This window comes from Triturus cristatus, chromosome 5_2, assembly GCF_964204655.1.
Source record: "Triturus cristatus chromosome 5_2, aTriCri1.1, whole genome shotgun sequence".
Classification (NCBI taxonomy): Eukaryota; Metazoa; Chordata; class Amphibia; order Caudata; family Salamandridae; genus Triturus; species Triturus cristatus.
Genome location: NC_140588.1, coordinates 658,076,709 through 658,104,315, shown reverse-complemented (window position 1 = coordinate 658,104,315; position 27,607 = coordinate 658,076,709).

Sequence of the window (27,607 nt, the reverse complement as noted above, 5' to 3'; positions counted from 1 at the left end):
AGTCCTTGCAAAACATCATGTATCCATCAGGAATGGCGGTGGCGATGTCGGATGCAGAGATGGCATTGGTCCAGGTTTCCATGAGGAATGCGAAGGAGGGTGAGTAGGTGTTGAGGAGGTCCCACATTTTTGTGGCATGCTTGTGTAGAGAATGTACTTTAAGGAGGATGCAGTTGAGTAGTTTGTAAGCGGTGATGTCCAGTAGGCTGGGAGATGATGATGGGGTATGGAGGAAGGTGAAAGTGCGGCGGCAGTGTAGACAGGACAGAGGGCTGTGGGTGTTGGCTGGCGTCGAGAGCTGACAGTAGTTGTTGCGTCATGGGTTGAGATGGTGGAGGGTGCTGGAGTTGTAGTGGAGGCGGGTCAGAGGACCAGGGTCCCAGCTGATGGTCACAGTCAGGTCGCGGACGGGCACAGACAGGCTTGCCTTAGGTGTGCTTCTGGCATCCCAGTGACGGGGCCGCACAGCGGCCGCAATTAAGTAGGGATCGGGGAGGGCGGGTCAGAAGGGAGGCAGGATCAGGAAGGACACACTGGAGGGGGTAGGGGCTGGGGGCAGCAGCTGCAGGGGAAAAACAAAGGAGTAATGATGGAAAGAATGAGAAGAGTTAAAAATGTAGAAAAAGTTATAGAGAAATGTGGAGAAAGGGCAACCGTCGAAAGAGGGCAAAATAGAAAGAAAGGAAAGAGAAAAAGAGGGCACAAAGAAAGAGGCAAGAGAGGTGGAGACAAAACAGCAGAAGAGCAGAGTGCTCTCCCACTGGACCACCAGGTATGAGGGATAGGCAGGAGCCTGTGGGTGGAGGAGGGCCTTGAAACTCTGCAACTGAGAGCTCAGGGATTCAGATGGCAGCACTTAGTTGTGGAGCCGCGCGGGGAGAGCAGTCACACTGACCAGGTCAGTGATCTTGCCAATAAGTGAGCAGTTTACTTTTCTTTTTCCTTGTGCGATAAGCTGTTTCTTAAAAGGACTATGAGACTTTTTCAAGCATAGCTGACTAGTGGCTCCTTCTTACGTACAACATTTTGACCAAGTTTGGTACTTTAGTCATCAGCATTTTGGATGAGGGGATTTTTAGCCAATATTAAATGTGTTAAAAGCAAAGCTACTTGTCCCACAATCCAACTTGCTTTTGGCCTAAAAGCCGCTAATGGCTGATTTTCTCAAAAGTTAAAATGCCACTTGACATACATGCACAATGTAAAATAAAATGTAGTTCCTCACTTTGTGCCTTGTTGTCATTGGGCGTAATGGCTTAAACAGCTCAGTGGATGAGAGGGCAGAGATAGCTTTTCAAATGCAAATGTGAGCAGCTCATTGCTAATGGGCTAACATTGACAGTCCTTGGAAAACTGACACATTAACAAAGACTTTATTCTCCAGAACAATGTGAGCAGGAGCAGCTGAAAGTTTTTGCACAGACAGAGAAAAGAAAAGTATTGTGCCGATATGCTTCTTCCTGAACGGGTCTCAGGCCTAGGGTTTGGTGTGATTTAGGGGAAATACTTGCAATAGCTCTGATGTTCCCTGTCTTGAACAAGAGTAACATGGTTTGGTGCTGCTGCGCAATGGCTATAGTTTAAAAAACAGACATAACGTTGCAAAGGACGTGGTTTTGCAAGTTGAAATTCAATAGTGTAGTGCAGTTCCTATATCCCTGATAGGCTCTGTGCATTGGAATAACATACACTATAGATTTGACATTGGACTAAGGTCGGTATGTCTCTATCGAGTATATTAAACTTAATTACTTGTGTGTGCCAGCTAACTCAGAAACTTCTCGAATATACAAGAAGGGATTAGTCTCTGACAACCGCATAAACATGACAACTTTGTTTCCTTTTAGAATCAGAACAGTCTCAGAATCGTGGAAACAATAGATAACAGTTTTACTCAGTCAATCGGGCATGCTTCGTTTCTACAGAATCGCACATAAATAGAGAGATGGGCGTTTTCAATAAAAGGGTTTATTGAACAGTCTTATTTCTCATGCAAGAGATATGAATTGCTACACTCGTAAGACAGACTGTGAAGTACATTATGTACGAGGTTAGCAGTAAGATAAAATAATACTGCAATAGCATGGTTTGTAGCTATGACATATATTAATCAAAACACATACATAAATAACATAAGCAAAAATGTGATAATCATCTGATGTTTCTAAATTGCTCTACCCCAGTGTACCTAACCTACGTGTAGGACGAGGTTTGAAGTAGGTGCCATTTCTAAAGTATAGCTAGCTATATTTTAGTTTAGCATGGAGTTGCCAAAAGTTTCTCTAAGTTCTAGCCAGCTCCATACCTTAGAATGAGAGAGGTTGGAATCTCTTTTCTGCACTCGATAATCTAACTCCCCGCAAGTGAAGTCAGAGAGCACTGGAGCTGGATTCTCTGCGAGGAGGATGGCAGCGGCAGGTCAGTGCATCAGGCTAGAACTCGATCTCCTTCCGAACTTGCCGTGGCGAACCGCGTAGTCTAGGTTGGATCGAATCCTCCGGTAACCGTAATTTGCCAGGGCAAGTGCTGGTATATTTATACCTTGAAGGTGTATAGGAATGCCAGTATTAACGTAAAAGTCGGGCAGAGGAACGTCATGAATGAACCTCTAAGGAATAGATGTTCATGCATACTTAATACGTTCTTGGAGAAATCAATATTCAAGCAGAGGGAAATTCCTAAAGGCTTAAGGGTCTGGTTTTCCAAGAATTTGTTGTGACGTGAATGGATGAATGTAGGTGGCCATGCCTGTATTTGGGTTGTACAGACAATGTCTAAATAAGGGCCGGATTTCTATGTCCAAATAAGGGCAATGTGAATAGTACCTATATAAGGGCATAAATCGGAAAACCTATATACGGAATCTAAATATGCACACAACACCCACTCCAGTTTCGTATGAACGGCGTTACTAAATCCTAAACATTCTAAACATATCTTAAAACAGAGTATCACATGGGTTTGCTAAAATAAGCTAAAAACCTATCTAAAACATGTGTCCTAAAAATACATTACAAAACCATTGCTATGCATAAAGTGTTGTACATATTAAAGGCAACGTTCCATTCTAAGTATAGGATCACATTGGAAAGCTAAATGAATGAACCAAAATATATTCATGTGATGAAATGGCTCGTAAATACAGAAGAAAAAAGGGGCCGAAACCATTTCATATCAGGTTACACAAGTCAATTTCTTTTTTTTTTTTTTTTAAATCTGTTTATTGAACTTAGAGAAACAGTGGTCATGCTGTATAAAGCTGTGCATCATATAGTACAGTAGCATCCTTTCGTTACAGGTATCAGTACATTACTTTCGTCATGGTGTGCATATTTACAGTACATGCAGTGAGTTTTACACCATACAGTGGTCATCTGGGGACGGGACAGATAGGGGTTCACACAATCCCCCCCGGTACACATTCCATTTAGTCCAAATTGCCAACCATTTTTGGGACATCCCCGCACCACGTAGACTGTTTTTTCTCTAACCATACACCAGTCCATATCCTCTTTCCATTTCTTCAATGTCGGTGGCGCAGCGGCCCCCCATAATTGCGCTATATTGCGCTTAGCGATCATCTGCCCAAGGGTGGCCCATATTCTCAATTTCACATTTAAATCTGTGGGCTCCCATATGTTCAACAGGCATCTCTTAGCTTCAGGCAGCAAAGGCACCCCCCAAACCGTACTCATAACTTTCAGGACTTTCTGCCAATAGTCTTGAATTAATGGGCACTCCCAGAGAACGTGCAAGAACGCGCCCTCCATCCCACATCTCCTCCTACATAGCCCATCCAGACTTTTAACCATGTGTATTAGTTGGGTCCCTGAGAGGTAGACTCTATGTAGAGTCTTTAGTTGTACTAGTTTCAATTTCGCCGATATGGCCACTTCTTTGGGCGAAGAAAGTGCCTCCTGCCATTCTTCATCATCTATTTCCAGACCATCCCTTACACATTTCTCCCTAAGTGCCGTGAGGGGGTCAGGGGTGTGGTGAATGAGCTTTTTATATGTAAGGGATATGCATTTGTCTGGTAAATGTCCATCAAGCAGTCTGTCCTCCAGTGGGGATGCCTCAGGCAGCTCCGTGCCTGGTGAGATGTTTGCCTGTAGAGAGTGCTGAATCTGCGCATAACGAAAATGTTCTGATGCAGCCATTTCGTATGTCTGTTGCAGTGCAGCAAACGTTTTCACTCCGTTCCGCCCCCAAAGGTCCCTTATATGTGAAATACCGATGAGGTCCCATTTGTCAAACCCTTTGGTTCACCCCAGAGTCCCCAACCATTCAGTATCCCATAGGGGGGTGGCCAGTGTGAGCTTATTGGCCCATCCCAGAGCTTTATTGGCCACATGCCATATCTGTACCGCATGTTTTGTTTCGTGGGCCCTGTGAGCGTGAACCTAGTAGGTCTAGAATAAAGTGCTCTTGTGAAGTCGCCCCCAGGCAGCAGCCACCTGTCCATTCCGAATACAGGGTCATCCCCATTTCCGTATTGGCATTGGTTAATTGCAGCCAGTTGTGCTGCCCAATAGTATTTCCTGATGTCTGGCAGGGCAATACCCCCATCATACCACCCGAGCGTGAGACTACCGAGTGCTATTCGCGGTCTACCATCCCACAGTAGGTCTCTCTGCAGGGACTCGACCTCCTTAAAGAACGCCTGAGGTACCATGTCTGGGTAGTTTTAGAAGGCATATAGAAATCTAGGCAGAGCCATCATTTTAAACAGCGCTGCTCTCCCGAGCAGGGACAGGGGCAACTTCCTCCAGACATCTACATCCCTTCGGAGCCTCTGCAAGGGAGCCACCAGATTTCGCTCATATCGCTTCCTGGCATCGGTGGTTATAAATATACCAAGATATCGAAAGCCGTCAACCGCTACCTATATCGTGCAGTCTCTAGGAAGGGAGGGGGCGGTGCCTTGGAGCATATAGATCGACGACTTGCTCCAGTTAATTTGGAAACCTGAGTTCCGTCCGAAACTGGCAAAAATATCTAGCACCACTCTCAATGAACGTGCAGGGGAGGAAAGATAGAGTAGGATATCGTCAGCGTACAAAGAGATTATATCCTCCCAACCCTCGGTCCAACGAAGTCCGCGGATAGCGACATCACTTCGTATCCAGGCTGCGAGCGGTTCAAGGGAGAGGGAGAACAGCAGCGGCGATAGAGGGCAACCCTGCCTGGTGCCTCTACCCAGTGTGAACACCTCTGACATCTTATTATTGACCGATACTTGTGCTAGCGGTTCGGCTTATAAAAGGCGTACCCACCCTATAAATTTGGGGCCAAAGCCCATCTTTTTGAGCAACGCAAAGAGGTATGCCCATTCAAGGGTGTCGAACGCCATGGTTGCGTCCAACGAGAACACCATTGCGTCCTCCTGGATTCCGGGGCAACGCCCCAGCACTCCATGAAGGCGCTGCAGGTTGAGGGCCGTGTTGCGATGGGGTATGAAGCCCGATTGGTCAGGGTGCACTAGCTTAGTTATAATAGGCCAGAGTCTGTTGGCTAATAATTTGGCCAGTATTTTAGGTTCTGCATTAAGGAGGGATATCGGTCTGTACGATGCACATTCATCCCTCAAATTCCCTGGTTTGGGAATGGCGACCAGTGTGGCTATGCGCTGATCCCTCGGCAGTTTATCTGTTTTCATATTGTCGTAATACATGGCCTTCAAATGTGGCACTATCTTATCTGGCTTGAGCTTGTATAACTCAATTGGGAGGCCGTTGGGTCCTAGCGCCTTGCCCACCTTAAGATCACCTATTGCTTTGGTTAGTTCATCTGACGTGTGATCTTCCTCCATCTGGTCTCGGTCTTGATCAGTGAGGGTATTCAGCTTGATGTCCGCCAAGAATTCGGAAGAGTCGCCCTCCGTGAACTCAGAGTCTTTCCGGTACACTTTCTCAAAGTGTAGAGCGAATTCTCTAGCTACATCGTGCGGTTCAGTGAGGACGACCCCCGAAGCACTCCTTAGTTCAGGCACCACTCTTTGCTCCCTTTCCTTTTTATCCAACCAGGCTATCAGCTTGCCCGCCTTATCACCCTGGTCATAAATACGTCCATCTCTGTCACATGTTTTCGCAGCATCTGTAGCGATGGCTTTATATTCCGCCGCTCTTATTTGTAATTGGTGGGAGACATCATCATCAGGGTCGTGTCCAACCCTCTCCTCTAGCCGAGCGCTTTCGCGTTCGACATCGGTCAACTGCTTTTCTTTATCCTTACGTCTGCCCGCCACTGCAGAGATAGCTTGTCCCCTAAGAACCGTCTTGAATGCCTCCCACAGAGTGGTGGGGGAATCCACCGTGTCCTCGTTGTCGAGAAAGTATTGTTCAATTACCTTCCCCATTACTGCTCTGGTCTCTTGACCTTTCAGGTACCAGGGATTTATCGGCGCTATGCCTCCGACTCTTTTGTCCCCAAGTGTCAGGTGGACCCATATTGGTGAGTGGTCAGAGATACCTCTAGGCAGGTGCTTTACTTCTGTGGTGGTCAAGTCTGTCTGTACGGGAGATATGATATAGTCGATTCTAGAGAGGGTACGGTGCGCCCCCGACAAAAACGTATACCCTCTACAAGTGGGGTGTCGTTTCCTCCAGAGATCGACAAAGCCAATGGCCGTGGTGGATGCCTATCCCATTCTCCTGATACAACGGAGTTAAAATTACCCCAATCACGAGGTGTCCCGCAGGTAGTCCGAGTAAAAAGGCGCCAAGGTCTTTATAGCATTTAGCTTGTAGACCAGGAGGAATGTATGTCACCACTAGTATGAGTGTGCGGCCCTCCCACCATCCCGCGACCTCAACGAAGCGCCCCAGCGGATCCGTCCATGTTCGCTGAGCATCAAAGGGGAAAGTTTGGCGCACAAGGATCCCCACTCCTCTGGACCCCGTCGTGAACCCCACATGTGTCACCATTTTATAGCCCCACCTGTTGAGCGCTCTACATGTGTTGCCAATTAAGTGTGTTTCTTGTAATAATGCAGCGTCAGGGGAGTGTCGTTTGATGTGTTGCAGCACAACACTTCTTTTTATTTTGTCGCCCAGCCCGTTGACGTTCCAACTTATAAGTTTAAGACTTTTATCCCAGTGCATGTTTGATGTGGAAACAGTTCTTAAGGAGCCATTCATGTACCATGTAGCCCGACCCTGTGACGGATACTTTACCGTTGCTTGACCAACGATAACCCCCCCTCCTCCCGCCCCCCCCACAACCAACAACCCACAAATTATAAACCACAAAAGTACTAACTCCAATGCCCCATCCCCCCTCCTTGCTACCCTGCCACGTAGGTTCAGAACTACCCACATCCCCAACCAGCAGAGTGCCTATTGCCCCAGGAAGTGAACAACTGCGCCTTGGGGAAGTGGGCAGTAGCCGATCCCGGCCGCATGGGGTCCCCCCCTAATGCGCTGGAATGATTGCCAAAAACGGGAACAGGAGCCGCATCCCCGCACCCAGATAGTACCAGTCCCAGAAGTAAGTGGCGCACCCCAACCATCTCCATGTGCCACTGGCCCGGGCTGCAGACATGTACCTCCCCAGCTTTCCCAATAGGCATTATCAAGTTGTACGACCACAACTTGTAACCGTGGACCCACCCCATATTGCCCTCTAGGGTATCATCCCTCCAATAGTACATTACGGTTTTATGCAGTCTTCACCGGATGGGAATATAGAAGTCCTATTTTTCTAAGTCCTGTTTTGTTGGTGCCTGGCCCGGGCTGTTGGACCGCGATCTCCAAGTGCGTGCAGCGCGTAGTCCATGATCAACAAGTTCCCCCGGTGTTGCTGCCTCTCGATTGTTGGGCTCTGTCCGCCTCGCGGTGGCCCTGGAGTGCGGTCTCTGGTCCAACCTCCCTTCCAGCCAGTCCTGTACCTCCTGAGGGCTGGTGAAAAAAAGTGATTTCCCATCTGCAAGAATTTTTAGCTTCGCCGGGAAGAACATCATATATTTGAACCCGCGTTGCCGCAGGGTCGCTTTCACCCCTTCAAATGACCGCCGCTCTTGTTGAACCTTAAGAGTAAAGTCCGGGAATAGTCGGATAGTTGCGTTGTCATATTGTACGTCTCCCTGGATCCTTGCGGCCTGTAGGATGGCATCCCGGTCTCTATAGTTCAGGATTTTGGCGATGATCGTTCTGGGAGCCGCCCCCGGTTTTGGTCTCGGGATCAGTGCCCTGTGCGCCCTTTCCACCGTGAAGAACGAGGAGAGTCTTTTAGGTTTGAGGTGGTTTAATATGAGATCCTCCAGGAAGAGGTCAACACTCGGCCCTTCCAGTCCCTTCGGAACCCCCACCACTCTAATGTTACTACGGCGGGCCCTCCCTTCTTGGTCCTCGAGCTTCGTCGCCATTTGACGGTGTTGATGAGTCAAAACGTTTAGTCTCTCCTCCAGTCGTTTCGTAGTTGTCTGGAGGTCCGTGACATTTGATTCAGTTTCTTTGACCCGCTCTGTTGTTTTCTTCATATCTGCCCTCATAAGGTTCATTTCGATTGACATCTTGTCCATTTTCGTTTCAAGGGTGGTTCCCAGCCCCTTAATGGCCGCCATGATGGACTGTAACAACGGCTCTGACTCCCCCTGTCCGTCTTCCTGCGCATCGTCAGACTGCGGGGTCAGTTTAGGAATGGCGTATTTATCCAGCTTGTTGTGTTGGACCGTGGCACCATTTTTAGGCCTCATGATTTTAGAATGTCAGCCGCCTGTGTGCCTCCCGCGGCCCGACCACACCCGGTCCCCCTCGCAGGCCCTGCCGAGAGTAGTCTCACCACCGTCCGACCACCAGGTTTCACACTCGGCTCTCACATTTACAGGCGTGTTTCAATAGCTTTGAGTCGCTACCCAGAGTTGGCTGTTTTCACAATGATCACCAGATGAGGGACAGACCTTCCTTTCCCGTCCACACCTGTGCCACCCCCTATGGGCACCAGGCCTCCCCACCCGCAGCGTGCCCGCTGCCAGAACTGACCGCTGGATCTAGAGGTGCCCTTCTGGGGGAGCAGTCCCAGGTGCCGCAGCACAGATCCGAGAGGCGCGCCACCAGTGCTCGCGCCTCCCACGGATTGAGGAGCTCACGTCACAGCATGGCCAGGCTCCCTTCGCGACGCCGCTTGTCGTCCGGGTCTCAGGGCGGTCACCAGGCAACTCGCACAGGCCCGTGCTGTATTTCCATCACTTTACAGTCTGCCCAGGTGTCTCAATTTTTCCTTTGGTGAGCCATAGTAAGAACCTCCAAACCGGCCAAGCACGAGCGCACGCCTCCCAGGACCCCGTCTCAGTCCACCTGCCGCGTTAGGCGCCACGCGCTGCCGCCGATGCCCTCCACAGCACTCAGAAGCGTCCCTCACCGGTATATTGATCACCGCTGCCTCCCCCGCAGGCCGCCTCACCGATATTCGCTGTGCGTGAGGTCCGTTCCACCCTCGGGCCCGGCCAGTCTCCCAACCACTTCGAGGCCTGCTTAGCCAGTGGGGTCCTCTGGATTGGCACCGTCCAGCTCTCCGCTTTCCTGTAATTTCGGATGTCACCTCTGGCAGAGCGCGTAGGCCCCGGCGCTCCTCGCCTCCTCGCTCGTCCGCTAGCAGGGCAACGCGCGACTCTCGCGCTCTCACGGCTTTCTCCGGAACACGCCCGCAGCCCCGCACCTACCCGGCTCCCGCAGGATCCCTGCCCGGAGCCAACGGCTGTTTCAGGGATAGTCAAGTTCCGCGCCGCCTCCGACGTTGATTTTGCTGCTCCGCTCCCGTTTGGCCGAATTTTAGGCGGATGTAATGGGTGTTTAGAGCCCTAGCTCCGGCGGAGCTTCCCTGTTAGGCGGCCATTTCTGTCGGTGCCAAGCCACGCCCCCCCACAAGTCAATTTCTAATTCATGACAAGAGGCATACTCTCCCTGGAAGTGTTAACAAAGAATTCCGTTCTCTATGAATAGTTCTACTACAAGCAGATTACTGTGCCAAAAAATGAAAAATACAATTTTGGGATGGGGAAGAAGAAGATATAATCATAGAAATAGTTCCAAAGTCATTATCATGTTTGAAAAAGAATGAAGGCCAAATTCAGAGTCTCTCCGGAACACTGTGTGCTTGAATCAAAAGTCAGTGTGTGGGGATGGAGAAAACGTAACATTTTCGAATCCTGTAGACAACAAGTCATCTACCGTTGTGGGTGAGAGTTGGAATACTTTGTGTAGAAGATCAACAGCACATAGATGCGAACTATCGCCTTCAGCATGGGAAGCATCAGCAAAGTCCGGATTGGATGTTACCTGCGTACCTGCTGTTTCCTCTCGTACCTCAGCAGTAGCATGTTGCATCTGTGAGATCTCAATGAATGCCGCCATCAGGATTGGTAGCCGCTGGGGACAACACATTGCATGGCCCATTATCGGGTCCAGCAGAGTATCGATATCCGTAGGCATGACTGATGGGAGTGTCAGACAAATGTCCAGCACGCATTCTTCACTGCATAGCAGGCAGCGTAGAACAGGTAAGATGCAATCTTGCCAGATTGGTCTGAATAACAGAAACCAAGTGGTGTTTAATTCATGTAGACGAGGTAAATCCAGAATTTGGATGATGCGCTCACGACACTTCATCTCCAATATATTCTTTCCATGGTGAACTGGGTGTCACAGGTGATTTGGCTTGCCATATCATAGCAGTAGGAGAAAAAATAGTATCCCTGCAACGAGTGCTAAAAGGAGCGGTAGTCCGCCAAACACAGAGTGCACGAAGTTTAGAAAAATTCAGAGGACTGCTTGAAAAGGTGCTAACAGTCCTACACACACGTTCTTAAATACATGTACAATACCGCTCGTATCAGACATGTTTAAGATACGACCTAACATTTCTGAGAAATGCACAGGGCAGTTTGTATACAAAAGGGTATGCATCTCTGCAGAAGTCCTTGCGACTTGGAGATCATAGGTTTCTTTGGCAGAGGTCAAATGCACAGTTTTTTGTAAAAGAATGGCTTTCATTTTGCTTAGAATATCAACTCGTATAGAAGAGATATTCACTGAAGGCCATAAAGGCGACTCCCTGACTATGTCTGTTTGGGGAAACAAGACTTGCATACAGCAAGTGACCCTGGATGTAACTGTTACTAGATATGGGATACCTGGCAGTATGCCACAGCAGCTTTGATCATTCAACATAATGTAACTCCCATTTGAAAGTTGACCAAAGATTGGATTAATCACTGCTGTTGGTGAACCGTGTAGGTGGCAGGATAAGTTTGTAGTGGAACCGTCACAGGCCCCGTGTAAATTAATGCTCTGACAAAGGAGAGAACCGCTTAGTGCGTGTTCACAGTTTTCACCGCTAAGAAGCACTTCACGTCCGCCACTCCAACATCTGTGTGTGTAAGGTAAATCCCAGGATGTCTTGATGTATTCTTTACCCAACCTTTCATATTTGCCTGCTGGTATATTTTTTAGGCAATACTGAAAATGAAAAGTCGTAATAGGCAGAGTAATCTTACAATGTATGATCCACTGAGTAGCTGGTGTTTCTGCCACTGTGAATGGTAATTTCTCCAGTTTTTCAATGCTCAGCACCGTGAAGTCTGCTCCTCTTTGTGCCAGTTTGATCTGTCTATCAGTGAGATTGAATTCTGCAAACAGTGACGTAGTATTGATTAAACGCCAAGGCACATAGCCAGAACGCAGGTTTTGAAGCGTCCAGCCTAATAGCATGATAGAACGTAGCTGAGACTGACCATGTTGCAACGTGACCAAGTCTTGTTCCATGATGTCTATGACAGAGGATACAATGCTGTCCAAAGAATATGTCCTGGACGACAGTCGTTAAACCATTGTCTATTACAGAGAGAGATTTCTCTAAATTAATACAATCAATTTCTCGTATTTGTTCTGCAGTCTCTGCTTGGGTGGCCTTCCATGCTTCATTATAAGCAGCGTAGATACCGGCATATATGAAACGCTTTTAACACAGTTTTCTTGGTCCTAGCAAGAATTCCCTAAGGTCTGTGCCTCCTTGAAGTAAAGCTACGTGTTGTTTTACATCCTCTAGTGTAGCTTTCTGTAGCCAATAAAGGCAACGTTTCCCTACACTGTAAGTTGTTACTACCCCGGATGCTGTCTTTGGACATAACGTGGGTCTGGCCTATGAAAGGTAAAACCTTGTGTTTTGTTCAGGAATCTATCATGACAGTTGTTTGTGTCTAAGGGCCAGAGCAACCATTTTTTCCATTCAGGATCTGATCTGTTATTTTTCAAAATAGTATGTACGTTGACCTCCCCCTGTGTAGTGCTTTCACTTGTAGGTGCAGGTATAGACGAGTGTTCATGTCTTTTATCTTGGCCATTCCAAGGCATGATGTTTGTTGGTCAGTGTCATTCAAAAACCTAACTTGCTCAGGGATGATACAGGCTCTAAACAAAGCTTCTATTCCCTGTACTTGCCAATCTTTAGTACCCCAGACAGTTTTCGTCTCAATGTTGTCTTTCCAAAAGTCGAAACCCTGTCTAGACAGTTGGGCAATAAAGGCTGTAGAATAAATCTGTTTGGTATTCGTTAACATGTTTTTCATTCCTGTCTTGTTGACATTCTTAAAGTAAAGTGTCTCTGCATTCGAGATATTAAACCCTGAAAAATATGGGAAATTTAATTGCAAATGTTTTCGAGCTACACTTTGGTGGCGTAGGACAATGTTCCCATTGGTTATACATAAATACATTTCTAGGTGTTGCAGATTTATGCAAGAAATGATGACCATAGTGGTTATAACAATACAGTTGTTCATAGTCTGATGAACCTTGTAAATATTCATTATTAGTGAATGCAGTTGACATCGCTAGATCAGACATCATATTATTAACAGTCTCGAAGTCCCAATAATCAGAAAAGGTACTGGAGGTAATAAAGTCACTTAATGAAATTTTAAATAAATGTGGAATCTTCAAAAGCTCCGACGGGCCAAAAATGTCATATTCGGTTTTGTCCCAAACTATACCATCAGGTAGAGGAATCGCTGTGATGTTCACTGCTGACAAGTCTCTTGCTTCACGATGGGATGATTTGTGGGGCTGGAGAAGTAAGTTCACTCTTTTACTTGCTGTGTCCATTTGAATATATCTTCCATTAATCAGCATACCCAGAGTTATTACCAGAGCTAACCAAAGTAGAAAGTAGAATATTCCCAAAACAACCCATACTTCAATCCATGGTGAAACCAGATAAGTTTTTTCCAGTAGATAAAAAACGTCTATTGCTTGTTCTTTGAAAGTTCTTTGGGCTGGCATCATTTCAGGCTCGCTGGGATCCTCCGAAAACATATCAAAGTTCATGAAATAGCCAGAAGCAGTTCTGTCAATGGTTGGAATTGCATCCGTATTTGACGAAATTGCTGAAACCAGTTGTTCACTTGTTATTTCGTTGTAAACAGGTGTATCCGGACAAACTGTTATTTGGGTCTCAAGAGGTACAAGGTCCCTAGCATTGCTGCTTAGTCCTCTATTTCTTACTGTCGAATCTTCAAAGGTGATGCGTCTCTCAGTTTGAACCTCTTGGATTGTAGCTAGAGGAGTGCATCTGCTACATTGGCGGAGTCCACTTCGCCTACTGTTCAGTATCGGCCACATAGTGTGGTTTGATCAGGACGATGGACACAAATCTTTTCTCGTTTTTACAAGCAAGGGGCGGCAAAAGTACTGTTCTTGATCCGTGGATTGCTAGGACAGGTACTGGTTGTCTGTACAAAGGTCCAAATTCCTTCTTATCCGTGATCTTTTCTCTAACTAGATCCCCAAGCTTTGGGATCCAGACAGGCCTTGCTGGGACGGATGGATTTTTCTCATTGGTGGTTGGCTTCAGGACCACGTTGCTTTGTTGCGTTCTTAGTTCATTTAGTCCTGTAAAAAAGCCAAACGATCTTTGATATCAAATTGTTTGTTTTCCACCACTGTGCCTCTCATATCCAAGTCCGGAACCAACATTCTAGTCCCAAACAGGAACTCATATGGAGTGACACCCCATAGAGAACTTCTTGGCAAGTTGTTTATTGCGCGCTGGACCCCATTTAAATGTTTTACCCACCCATCACCCGAACCTAATACCCTAGCTGTTATAGAATGCTTTATGTCCCGTTTTTTTCTTTCCACAACAGAATTTCCCTCAGGATGGAATGGTGAAGAATACCGCAATGCTACACCCAAACTGGCCATGGCTTCTTTGTAAGCTCTAGAGCTAAACGCAGGACCCTGGTCAGAATGTAGTATGCCTATTCCGTATGTTCCGATAAAGACTTGTAAATCTTTTATAACAGTTCAAGCAACAGCCGAGCGCTGAGACCACATCCATAGGAACCTAGAGCACAAATCCACTGCGACCATGATTTATTTATAGTTCCCATCCCTTTGTAAGGGACCGCAGTGGTCCAGGTAAACACAAGCTAATGGTTTATCTGAAATTAAAAGGGGCGTCTGCGCAGGACGTTTCACAGTAGAGACTTTCATCTTTTGGCATATCTCACAGTCAAAAACATAATTTCTAGTCTGTTTCCTAATGCTGGGCCACCAGTACCTTTGTTTTAATAATGCTACTGTGGCTGAAACAACTGTATGGGCAGAGGCGAGCCCTTCATGTGCTGCTAGGATTAGCCTGAGTCTATGTTCCATGTTTGGAATTACTCTATCCCCCACTCCAGGGATTCGAGCAAACGGAACGCCATTCGCATCAATTATATATGAGTATTTGAGTGGAAACTTTTTAGGTAATGCCGCACCGCTGCCTTTGCTTGATGCATTGACAGCCAGCATTATTTTGCTGTCTATTTTTGCTTTAGAACAAGTGATTGCAGCTACGGAAGCCGTTTGCACAGCCCCTTTCGGGGCTTCATTAGCCAATGAATTCCCTTCAACGTGAACGCCATCCCGTTAGTGACTCAGCGTGTGTATCACATGAGAGTTTTGTAGTCTGTTTCGCAACTGAATTACTTGTTCCCAAAGCAATTTGTGCTTGATTGTGCCACCTTTTACATCTTTGAAACCATTTTGAATCCAGTTCTGTAAATATTGATTGTAAGATTGAAAACAGTCAAAAGAATCGCACACTATCAGTGTGGGGAATTTGCGATCTGTATTTTCAAGTGCTATCTTAAATGCTTGTAGTTCAGCTCGCTGAGCTGTACAATCTCCTAGAGATTGGGTTTTTGTGACCATTGGTCTGAATTTGCAATCTTGCATGCGACCTTTCACGATAGCACACACTGCACTGTAAGCTTCTTTACTCCCTGTAGCAGGCTGTGCAGATCCGTCAGTATAAATTATAAATTCGTACTGGTCAAGAGGGAGAATTTCAGTAGGCAGAGGACATTCGTGTTCGTATTGCAGGAATGCTTGTGTTTTTAAATTTGGATCAAAAACGTATTCAACATCAGTTGCAGCAAGAGAATTAACCCATTGTATCCATCTCGGATGTAAAGCTTTTGCATTTGGAATGCTAGCCTTTGTAACGGGCTGGTACAGGAGTCACAACCATAATGTGTTTCCCCTGTGTTAGGGCTCTTTCTTTTGCTACAGCGGTTCGAACTGCTGTCAGAATTTTTTCTGTAGAAGTGAATTTCTTTTCCGCTAGTGTATACAAGTGGGATTTGTATGCAATTTGTACTTTTTCACCTAAAAGTTAAGTAGGTGAATCCGCATTGACCCGGAATTATTTGGATCAAGTTGCGTATGTTTACGCGTGTTTGCAAGTATTTCATTGCTAACATGTCTGTTTGGAGTGAACGCAAAATTTCTGTGTGTTTTTGTGTCCAACGTGTTATTTTTAAATCAGGTTTGATTAATTCGTAGAGAGGTTTAACCCTTTCTGCGTAATTTAAAATGTAAGTTCTTCCGAAATTCAGGAAACCTAGAATCGACTGTAAGTTTTTCAGCATTTTTGGTGGTTGGAGCAGCGCACACTTTTCTAAAAAGTTGGCTGCCAGGCTTTTGCCTTCAATTGATAGTTCATACCCTAGGAAAAGGACATTGAGGTGGGCAATTCTTGACTTTTTAAAGTTGAATTTGTAACCCTCTGAGGTGAAGCCCAATATTATGGTGCTCACCCTGTTCAAGTGCCTATCCAGGTCATCGTCTGTCAGATACATATCATCGACATATGACAATGCCTCATCATCATAAGTTTGTAGTAACTCTGTTACCCTTGCTGAGAATAACTCCAGGCAGTTTTTGAACCCCTGGGGCAGTCAACAAAATTGACGCTAGGTCCCCATTACTGAGAAAGCGGTCAAATATCTGCTTTCTGGTGCAATATTTTGACAAAAGAAACCATTTTAAATGTCTAATGTGGTTTTATATTTTTTACACACAATGTTGTTCATTAATGTTTTACTATGTGCATTTTGCACTGCAAATGTTTTGCAACGGGAATTTAAGTTTTTGTAATCCAAAACTAGACGATATGTATTGTCTGGTTTGGAGACAGGAAACAAAGGATTGTTCATTGATGAGGTGCATGTTTCAATCACCCCCTGATAATCAAGTTGATCTAAAATCTCCCTGACCTGTTTTTAGCTTCTTGCTTAACTGGGTACTGCCTTTGTGCAGTTGGTTGATTTTTTAACTGGATTTTATGGTGAGGTGAGACCTCATCCCATCCTACATGATTTTTATACCGTGCTGGGGCTTGGGCTACTGCCCATTTCCTGGATAATGTATATTTTAAATGAACTGGAACATGGTTGGAGAAGGCAGCCATAATGATGTCCTCGCCATGTGGGCACTCCCTGACAAACTCTGGTGGCCAGTCCTATTCTTCTAGAAGTATATCATAACCCTTTGAAAGATGCTCCCAAAAGAGTGCTTTCACTTTTCTTGGTATGTCTCCCTCCATCCGGAGTGTTATTTCATATAACCTATGTGGAGAACTAACCCTGGTGTCTACAGTCTCAACTTGTATGTCTTCATTCAAGTCCACTGTCTCCAGAAGTCCCTTCAGGTTCTGGCGCGGTATTGTAACTTCTGCTGCACTGTCCAGCATGGTCTGGGCCCGTTCTCCGTTCTAGAGTTGGGTTCTCAGTATTCTTGGCATGTCTGATCTTCAGACCTGTTACCTTTTTCTTGGAGAATTTAGGTTTTGCTTTATTTTTCAGCACGTGTTGATCGTCTTTGGACTTCACGCGTTCTTCCTTGTTTTCTGACCGTCCTCTTCTTTCGGATGTCTGTGACGATATCTGAAAGGTACGAGAGGAACATTTATCAGTATCTTGATATCTGTCAGGTTTTCTCAAATTATCCCTATCCCTGAGGTTGTACCTCCTTTCAGAGGGCTCCTTCTGTGGAGGAGACCTTCCTCAGGAATGAGAACGCTTCTCTTTGGAATTCTGTTTGCTATTTTCCCACTTCTTTTTAGTAGAGGCAGGAGTGTTTTTAGGAAAGACCTCATCAGGACTTTCAGACAGTTGTGGTATAACTGTATTTTTCTAATAACTTTTGTATGTTATTAAGTAATTCCGTGTCCGACATTGATTCAATGTCAGGGTCAGGTGTATAGCCGGCTAAAATCGGCCATGTTGCTCCTGGTCTACCTAGCGGACGAGCCTGGTAATGTAATTGTAATGTTTTAGGGCGCCTTTAAACAAGAGCTCATGCTCCTGGTATGTGAGTGGAATTTCAATATCCTCGAAAGGAATATATTCCTCAGGTGGTTCATCTTCTTTGTAGAAGTGAAACAAGTGTGTTACTGGATTTGATTCTGGGAATACTATCCATGAATAGAACACCTATGTCTGGTGAGATTCGTGTGACTCTATCACAATAACTGCTCTACCGCCTCTTGGTGTCAGAATATGTTTTATAAGTTTTAGAGTGATGGCTCTCCTTAAATTTGGTGGAATTTGTATAACACCCGCTTCATTTTCATTAAAACCTGTAATGTCAGCCGCAGCTGTACCGTTTTCAATGACAACATCACATTGTTTAATGAAAAATGCAGAGAAAATTTCAAGGGAACAAAGATAAGGTGCACAATATTTTGGAAGACTGTATCCTTCAACGATGAACAAAACCAAACAGCTAATACATAGGACTTTCGTCCTACTCAGCTATGGCAGATATTATCCCTACCCACTCCAGACGTCTGATGGAGTTTTATGAGTAGGGGTCTCTGAGAAAAGCACAACTGAGTTACTTCTGTATCTAGTGTTAAATTAGTGTCTTACCAAACCATTGGGCGTTGTAGGAGAGTAGGATCTGCTTCACATGGGTACCCCCACTTTTTGCTGGTGTTTCATTTTTTTTCGACTTTAGCCTGGCTGTGGCCATGCTAATCAGGACCACAGCCTAGCTGCTTCCTCTCTAAAATGGTTTCCATGTACATTAGGTACATATCTAATTGGATTCTGGAGTGTCTTATAAGCCCCTAGTCTATGGTATACTATATACCTAGGGCATAGGTATCTCAGAGGCCTACCAGGAGCTGCAGCATGTATTATGCCACCCCTGGGAAGCACTCCAACATGACACCACAGGTCTGCTACTGCAACCTGGGTAAGGGTGTGCGTGCACCCCTTACTGTGGTATAGGCTACCTATATCACTACCTTATACAGACACATACAAACCTATAAGCCACTCCTATGGCAGGGCTTGACAATCCTGAAGGCAGAGTGCTTGGTTTCCTATGAGAGGGTGCCCAAGCATGAGCTAAGCCCCTCTGCAGCATTCGGAAATACTTCATTGTGCCTGTTCTGTGATACAGCCATACCCCATACCGTATACTCTTAAGTGCATTATAACCTCGCGGTAAATGCCAACTTTGGAATGGCTGCATCAAAACATGTTGTGTTTGGGGTCAAACGCTTTGGAATACTACCCCCCCCCCCCCCACCAGTTCTGGGGGCACGGGTAGCATTCCACCCTTCTAGAGGGAGAGACATGTTCACACTGACTAAACCCGGTTAAATCCTTTCAAAGCCCTGGCATCACAAAATGGATGCCACTGCCACAGTCTGGCCTCCTGCTGCTGGGGGAAACTCTGGCAGGAGAGGCCTGGAAAATAGGTTTCCTGTTGCAGGGAGGTGTAACCACTTCCCCAGACAGGCTGATGTGTATTGGGGCAGCTAGCTAGAACTAGTGGACAGCATATATCAGGCCACCTTCTCACAGGCGCCATGTAGTGTAGTTCCTATATCCCTGATAGGCTCTGTGCATTGGAATTACATACACTATAGATTTGACATAGGACTAAGATCAGTATGTCTCTATCGATTATATTAAACTTAATTACTTGTGTGTGCCAGCTAACTCAGAGGTCACTAGAAACTTCTCGAATATACAAGAAGGGATTAGTCTCTGACAACCGCATACACATGACAACTTTGTTTCCTTTTAGAATCGGAACAGTCTCAGAATCGTGGAAACAATAGATAACAGTTCCACTCAATCAATTGTGCATGCTTCGTTTCAACAGAGTTGCACAAAAATAGAGAGACAGGCGTTTCAGTAAAAGGGTTTATTGAACAGTCTCATTTCTCATGCAAGAGATATGAATTGCTACAATCGTAAGACAGACTGCATAGTACAATATGTATGAGGTTAGCAGTAAGATAAAATAATACTGCAATAGCATGGTTTGTAGCTATGACATATATTAATCAAAATACACACATAAATAACAGAATCTAAAATGTGATACTCATCGCATGTTTATAAATTGTTCTACCCCAGTGTACCTAACCTAAGTGTAGTACGAGGTTTGAAGTAGTTGCCATTTCTAAAGTATGTAAATGTTGTAGACTTGTAAAGCGCACAGCTGCCCCAGCAACGGGGCGTCCCGGCGCTGTAGACCGCTGGGGAACCCGTCCTGGCTATCCCTGTGAGATGGTCCCTTTCTGGGTATCTCCAAGGTGAAACCAGGCATCCCCGGCGTCTGTGGGGGGCCGTTGTAGAGATGAGGCAAGCTTAATGCCCAGAGTTGCCGAGTGTGTTCCTGGTTAGAGTAGGTACCGAGGCGAGAATTATCGAGTCCGTTTTGACCCTGGTCCACGACCCTGCCGCGTCGGGAATTGAACCCTGGTCCCTGGCCGATTCTCTGCTTACGGGTCTGCCGCCTCTAACTAGTGAGCCACACCTCTTCACTAAAATATAGCTAGCTATATTTTAGTTTAGCATTGAGTTGCCAAAAGTTTCTCTAAGTTCTAGTCAGCTCCATACCTCAGAATGAGAGAGGTTGAAATCTCTTTTCTGGACTCGATAGTCTAACCCCCTGCAAGGGAAGTCAGAGTGCACTGAAGCTGGATTCTCTGCAAGGAGGATGGCAGCGTCAGGTCAGTGCATCAGGCTGGAACTCGATCTCCTTCCAAACTTGCCATGGCGAACCGCGTAGGCTGGGTTGCATCGAATCCTCCGAGAACTGCAATTTGCCAGGGCAAGTGCTGGTATATTTATACCTTGAAGGTGTCTAGGAATGCCAGTAATGACGTAAAAGTCGGGCAGAGGAACGTCATGAATGAACCCCTAAGGAATAGATGTTCATGCATACTTAATAAGTTCTTGGAGAAATCAACATTCAAGCTGAGGGAAATTCCTAAAGGCTTAAGGGTCTGGTTTTCCAACAATTCGTAGTGACGTGGATGGACCGATGTAGGCGGCCATGCCTGTATTTGGTTTGTACGGACAATGTCTAAATAAGGGCCGGATTTCTATGTCCAAATAAGGGCAATGTGAATAGTACCTATATAAGGGTATAAATCGGGAAACCTATATACGGAATCTAAATCTGCACACAACAATAGTAGAGGCATGCTGTAAAAACAGTCAAAGTTCTGTTAGAAAAGTCATATTGTACACTGATTTCCCACTTAGTGCCAACTGAAAACCCCTCAGTGTAAAGCTATTCTTTATCTTATTGTGGTTATGTATTGTGGAAATGAATATTTCACATAGCTAGATGACACAGTTCAAGATGACTGACAGCAGCCTGTTGAACTGGTATGCTGCAATGACCACTGTGGCGGAGCAGAATACTAAGTGTTTTCTCAAAAAGAAGATTCATGAAATGCTTTCCACTTATGTTATCTTTCATGATAAAAAGACACCTTTGGATTTTAGTTTTTGTGTGATTTTATCACAATCGCAAATCTTTTTAATATGCATTTTGCACGCCTTTCTCAGAAATTTCAATTGCTGTACAGAATAACATTTTAAAACAATGACAGCATTTCTGACATTTATTCACAGTGGTGAAACTTAGCCTAGGATTTTGTGCTTGTTGCTTCTTTGCATTGTCATTTGAAGATTATGATTTGTTTTACCTTTGACCCAAAATGGGAGCATATGGTAGGTAGCATGCTACGCTTGCTTCTTCATAACAATGAAATAGTTTTTCTGATGTAAGATATCTTTGTAGAGGTAACAGTGACTACTTCCAAATCCACTGAGCAGGTTAAGTGAAAGGTAACACCATTTGATCTTTGATCTCTAAGTAAACCAATTTTCGTTGTTTAGTGGTCCTGGATTTGTTACAGTTGAATCCGTTTTTGAGAGCGTAGTATCATTGGAATCATCATAATAAGTACTTGTACTAGCCTTGCAATATGGGTGGTTAGCCATGAAATATGACCGTAGACCCCTATTTATACCTTTTCTAAGCAGTTCAGAGTGGCTTTATTTTACTAGCTTTGCATCAAGAGTTATACGTTTTGTGTCACTAGAATCATTATCATAAGCACTTTCAGTTTCCTTTGTGAAAATTGTGTACTTTAGCCTCAAATACTTAATTTCTAAATATTTCAAAGTCTTTATTCTGATACCATTGAATAATTGCTTATAAGCGCAGGATGACTGGAGTCCCAATGTGAAGCACGTCAAGTTTCCTAAGTGAGATGTGTGGAACGCACATGCTATTTGATCTTTGACCTCTAAATACACATTGCTTACGCCTCATATGGCCTTTATTCTTTCACCATTGAACTAGTTTAGTATCATTAGAATTGTCAGAATGAGCACTCTGCGTAGTAAAACTGGAGGAAAGGTCATGTCATTTCACCTTTCACTCTTGAACTAAGTTGTTATGGTGAACTACTAGCAACTATTTTATTATTTCCGATAGTTGCCTTTAAAGGACATGTCATGACTACTTTCCTATCAGTGAGTCAGAGAGGGTAAAATGGAATGACCTTCAGTCACCAAATAGCCATGCTCGGTACACTACTGTTATCTCTTTCCAACTGTTAACTTTATTGACAGAACTATGACACATTCAAGGTTTTTGTCCTTAGGATCAAAAGTATTTTTGAGATGAATTGAACGTTTTTCCAACCATCTTCAAACGAATAAGTATATTTGCTGCATAATTAGAAAAGTCAGAATATTTACTTGTTTTTCAAAAGATAGGGTCAGGCAGGCTGTGCAGTATTGCCATTTGACTTGACAGTCAATATTGCTCCTCCTCCATGTGTTCAGACATCTGATGTACGTCTCTTCCCTGTGTAAGCTCTGTGGTCACGATCATACCGCCCTCATGCCTGTCCGCTGTGCTACTGACTGCTGAATTCCCAAGTGGCCAAATACTATGCTGTTGTTGGCCTGTTATGGCCCAAAACGCTGAATGCTATTTACTCATTAGTGGCTATGCGGATACCCATAGAGACAATACGGACAGATCGCCTGGCAGCCTCGGGAGTTTTGGCGGAAAAGCAGAACGTATCCTCTGATCCATTTTGGCTTGTGCCTTCACCCTGCCAGTGGCTATGTGTCCCTAACTCACGTGGCATCTGAGTTTTTGGTGTTTGTAGGAGCCTCTCTGTGGAATGGATCAAGAGCCTCCTGTAAGAGTGTTTGCCTACCAGCTATGCACCCTCCCACCTGTGACCCATCACTCAGTAATCCTGGGTCTAGGATGCAGGGTCTACCTGACTGCATACTTGCGTGTCGAGGTAGATGTGAGGTTCAGATCGGGCAATTCTATTAATAGGGCCAATAGTTCATTTTTATTGATAATCCATATTAACACAGAGCTCCAAAATCGAAGTGGTCCAAAAGCCAAAAATATAGACGGAGCTAAAAAGGTCAGAACCCATTCACATGAAGAAAATCCTGTCTGCATGGAATATGTCTGATAGATAGGCTTATCTGTGATCCAAAGATGATTAACTGTGGTGTGCCAAAAGTGTCCATATAATTCTGCCACTTATTAAGCATTTATGTGCATTCTCAAATTCCACACTAGTCTTCTCTTGCTAGAGGATGAATTGTGATGAACAAACTAAGTAAAGTAAAGTAATTTTTTCTGTTGACCGTTATTGAGTTCATTGAAATGTGTTATTGTAAGTGATGATATTACATTGATTGTCCTTGAAAACTGCATTATGTGATAATTGGAACTCATGAAGTCTTTATTCTAACATATTGAATATTCACCCTCTGCTACAATACTACACATTCAGGGGCAGATTTACCAGCCCCTTGCGCCACTTTTGCGTCACTTTTAACATGGGAGAAGTGATGCAAAAGTGGCACAAGGTGCTTGTAAATAAGCCCCTCAGTCTTGATTTATTTAAATTCTCATTCAAACTGTTTTGATGTAAAACGTGTAGCGCTGAACACACAGTACATCATTTGTTTGAGTAAACTTTATACCAATCGCCCCTACAATTTGACAAACCAAATTAGGACAACCTCAATTGAATTGTATTACCAAAAATACAATTCTAAAATACTAAAATGATCATGTACTACTTAATAAAGCACATGGAGACTAGGTTCCCCAAACAAATAAAAGACTTAATAAGTTTTGCCAAGAGTGGCAATTACACACAAAGGCACACACATTTTCCTGGCATAAGGAGGGAACATTTGACATGAATACAATTGAGCACACTAAAACATATACAAAAACCAGATATACAGGACGGAAAAGAGACAAAAGAGAGGCAGTATTAGAATTGTGATCTATCTTTGAAGAGGTCCAATCCGATAACCCCACGATGCCAATAGCAAGCGAGACATCAGCACCTTCCCCACCATATGCAGGAAGGTATGTGCTCACCTCAACTCCCTCTGCATTAAAATATTCAAATCCAAAAGTTGTAGAAGTCAACAAGCCCCTCACCAGAAGAAGGTCAGACAGGTCTAAGCCAGAGATATCTAAAAGCACATGAACCCATACACGTTTCTAGGAAAGGTCATGAAAAGCTCAACTTCCCGTCCACCACACTTGACATACCACATCTTAAGGGTGAGCCACATGCACATTCTCACTTGGTCAGGAACCTGCTTAAACTGCTGGGCATCCAGGTTGAGGGGCTTAGTGAGTACTAGTATTTAATTATTACTAATTTGTTGTGTCCAATCCAATAAGGCTAATTTTGTTTCCAAATAGTATTCTGCTCACACTCAAGGGTCAGTTAAGTTCAAGTAACGGTATGAAGATTATGTGATCCAATTTGAGTGAGGGGGTACTCGGTGCTACCTAGTTCTGCTTGTTGCTGTAGCCGCTCGCTTGGGCTGATTATGCAGGCAGTTATGCTGACTTCTCTGTCCTACTGTCACTAAGATAGTGGCACTGTGTTAGTAGTTCTGCACAGTCCTAACTAATCTCCCAATGATGCAGTATGCAAAATATGCATCTATGCATTGAAAAGGGAAACCGGCTGAGTTGGCTCATCAAAGTGGGTTAGATTTGTGAAGCAGAGGTCAATTATTTCCAAATGTAGTTTTGAAAATTCGGAATAGGGCCTCAGTAAGATTTTGGAAATGAGGAATAAGTCAACTAGACAATTCAGGAATTCTGTTTTAGAAAAGTATAATGTCAAAATGTTACTTCCTCTGCCTGTCAAAATATTTTTGAGGAGATTAACTGTACCAATAATTATTTTTGTTATCTTTTTTTCTTTCTTCAGAACCCAAGGGCAAGAAGAGGGCATTACACAGTTGGGTAAAGGAGGGTGCCACCACCAGAGCCACAGCGGCTGGAAGTTCCACTGCCACCACCAGCGCCGTGTTGGATGGCTCTGCTGGACCCAGTAAGTTCTCATTAATAATATTTATTTTTGTAAATTTTAACTATCCCCATTAGATACGTCTTTTGTCCTTTCTGCTATACTGTAACTTTTTTGTAAATTCTTGTAATTCTATTTAATGTTTATTCTTGTTACTTATCCCTCCCTGCATTATCTTTTTTCTACATTTCTTGTTTCTTTCTTCTGTGCCTGTACTAATCTGTAGCTTAAGCTTTTATCTGATTGGTTGTGTTGTCCCTATCCCCTGACTTTCTAGTCTGGTGCTAAAAGACTTGGGGCCATATGTAGGTAGACTGTGTTTTGCGATTCTCTAATTGCAATTTTTAAGGAATCGCAATTAGAGAATAGCAAAATGCAATGTAGGTAGGATTAGCAATTTTTTTTGCGAATCCCACCCATTCCTTATTTGCGATTCTCTAATTGAGAATCGCAAATAAGGAATACCTTGCCATGCATTCCTATGGGCTAAAAGGCCCATAGGAATGAATAGGAAGACATTCTCAATTTGCGATTCTCAATTAGAGAATCGCAAATTGAGAATGCAATTTCAAGGTTGCAAGGGTGTCAATAGGACACCCTGTTGCACCCCTGAAATTAGCATGGGTGCACATGTGGTGCACATACATGCCCTAAGGGCATGTGTGTGCACCACATTCCACTTTGAAAAATGCAAAAAACTGCATTATTACAAGAAATCGCAAATTACCACCAACCTGTAGTTGGTGGTAATTTGCGATTCCTTAAGGCCAAATAGCACTTTTTTGGAGGTTCCTACATTGCATTTAAGGAATCGCAAAATTTGCGATTCCTTAAATGCAATTGCAAAATAAGGAATCGCAAATTTAGCGATTCCTTATTTTGCATGCAGATTTGCCTTCCTACATTCCACTTAGCAAATTTGCGATCGCAAACGCCGAAATTCGGCGAATTTCAGCGTTTGCGATCGCAAATTTGCTTTCTACATATGGCCCTAAGACACTAGATTAGGCAGTATACTGGGAAGATTGCAGAGTTTGCAGAGACAAGCAAGCTCTTCTATGCTTGTTTCTTAAGAGGGCTTTACATTTTTTGCTCATGCTCAAATGACAAGAGAGTGGCCATGGTTATAGTGATCCCCCAAAGCTGTATTGTATATATTATGATTAAAGAATCCCTGCAGTTTCAATGACAGTGCAGCATGGCAGGAGAGTAGTATGAGGATGCTCCCATGGCATTTGCCAACTAAAACCTAATGTCCTTTACTGACCAATTTATTCTGTTAATTCATTGCACTTTAAATGACTCACAGTCATCATATATCTGCCACTCAATTACAGTTGGCTTGACAACTTGCTTTTCTAGCACTGTCAACCAGTAACATGCCCAAAGTCATATTTTAGATGGGAGAGGAGATACTGCAAACTGAACTGTAGTCTTGTGTTGCTGTTGTATTTTGTTTAAGAACATAAAAAGGATGAGGTGTAGCTGGCATCTAAAATCTGTAATGTTTTTTCTAGCTGCACAAATCACTAGTGACGCGAACCAGCAGCACAAGTGCGTCAGCACCAGCTGAAGGGGGAGTCTCTGCAGCTGCAGGGGTGGGCAATGGTGAGTCACATTGATTGTTTATTGATAATTACTAGTATACCTACTGTATTTGTTAAGTGAGGCAGATCCCACCCATCAATAGTCACCCATGATCTCCATGCCCATGGCACTTTGTGAGCCTTGATGCATGGATCTTGACCCCACTGAACTGCAGCATGGTTCAGTCTAGCACTGCAATGCTTAATGTGCAATGTGCATCTGCTTCTGTTAATGTAGCATTTACAAAGCTTTCAACAATTTGCAAACCGAAACAAAAACAATATGTCTTTCTTTTCCCTCCTAGTGCCCACTCAGTCACTCACCTCCTACTACCACACTCCTTCATGTGTTCCTAAGGTCTTCTTTACCAGCCTACCAGAGACATTGGGAAAAAAATATTTTTTAGGCATGCGCAACATGTTACGGGACAAGTGGTTAATATGGCTTCCAAAATGGAGTTATGCCTGTTCAGATTTGACATACATTCATCAACTTTCAGTTTCAGCTGCAGCGACTGATTAAGCCTAAGCTACATCATCAGTGAACCCCCCTCCCAACACTATTTTATAGAAAAACTTCTGTTGTACCTACCTAGCCTTTTCCCTGTACCTTAACCTGCTGCTGCAGACTAAGGGCCTGATTATTAGAGTTTGGCAGAGGTAGTTACTCCATCACAACCGTAATGGATATCTCGTCCACCGTATTATGAATCGTAATATGACAGACAGGATATCTGTCTCAAAAACAATTGCAGAACCCTTGTGCTGCATTTCCAATCGCAAAGCTTGAATCAAAAATGCTTACAAACTTCTCATGTTCCAAACATAATTGACCAAACTATTCTTTCCTGTTCACGATAAGGCTGTCCATAGTCCCAATTTTTTCAAATGAAGCAGTTATGCCAATCTAGGCCTTTTCACTTGTCACTCAATTCATGTTTAGCAGCTATCTGTCAGATTTGTGACTAAGTCAAGTTTACTTCCCTTACTGCCCAGTGAATGTATTTGATTTAAATAATTTGTGTTTGAGGGTGAGGCCAGGAAGT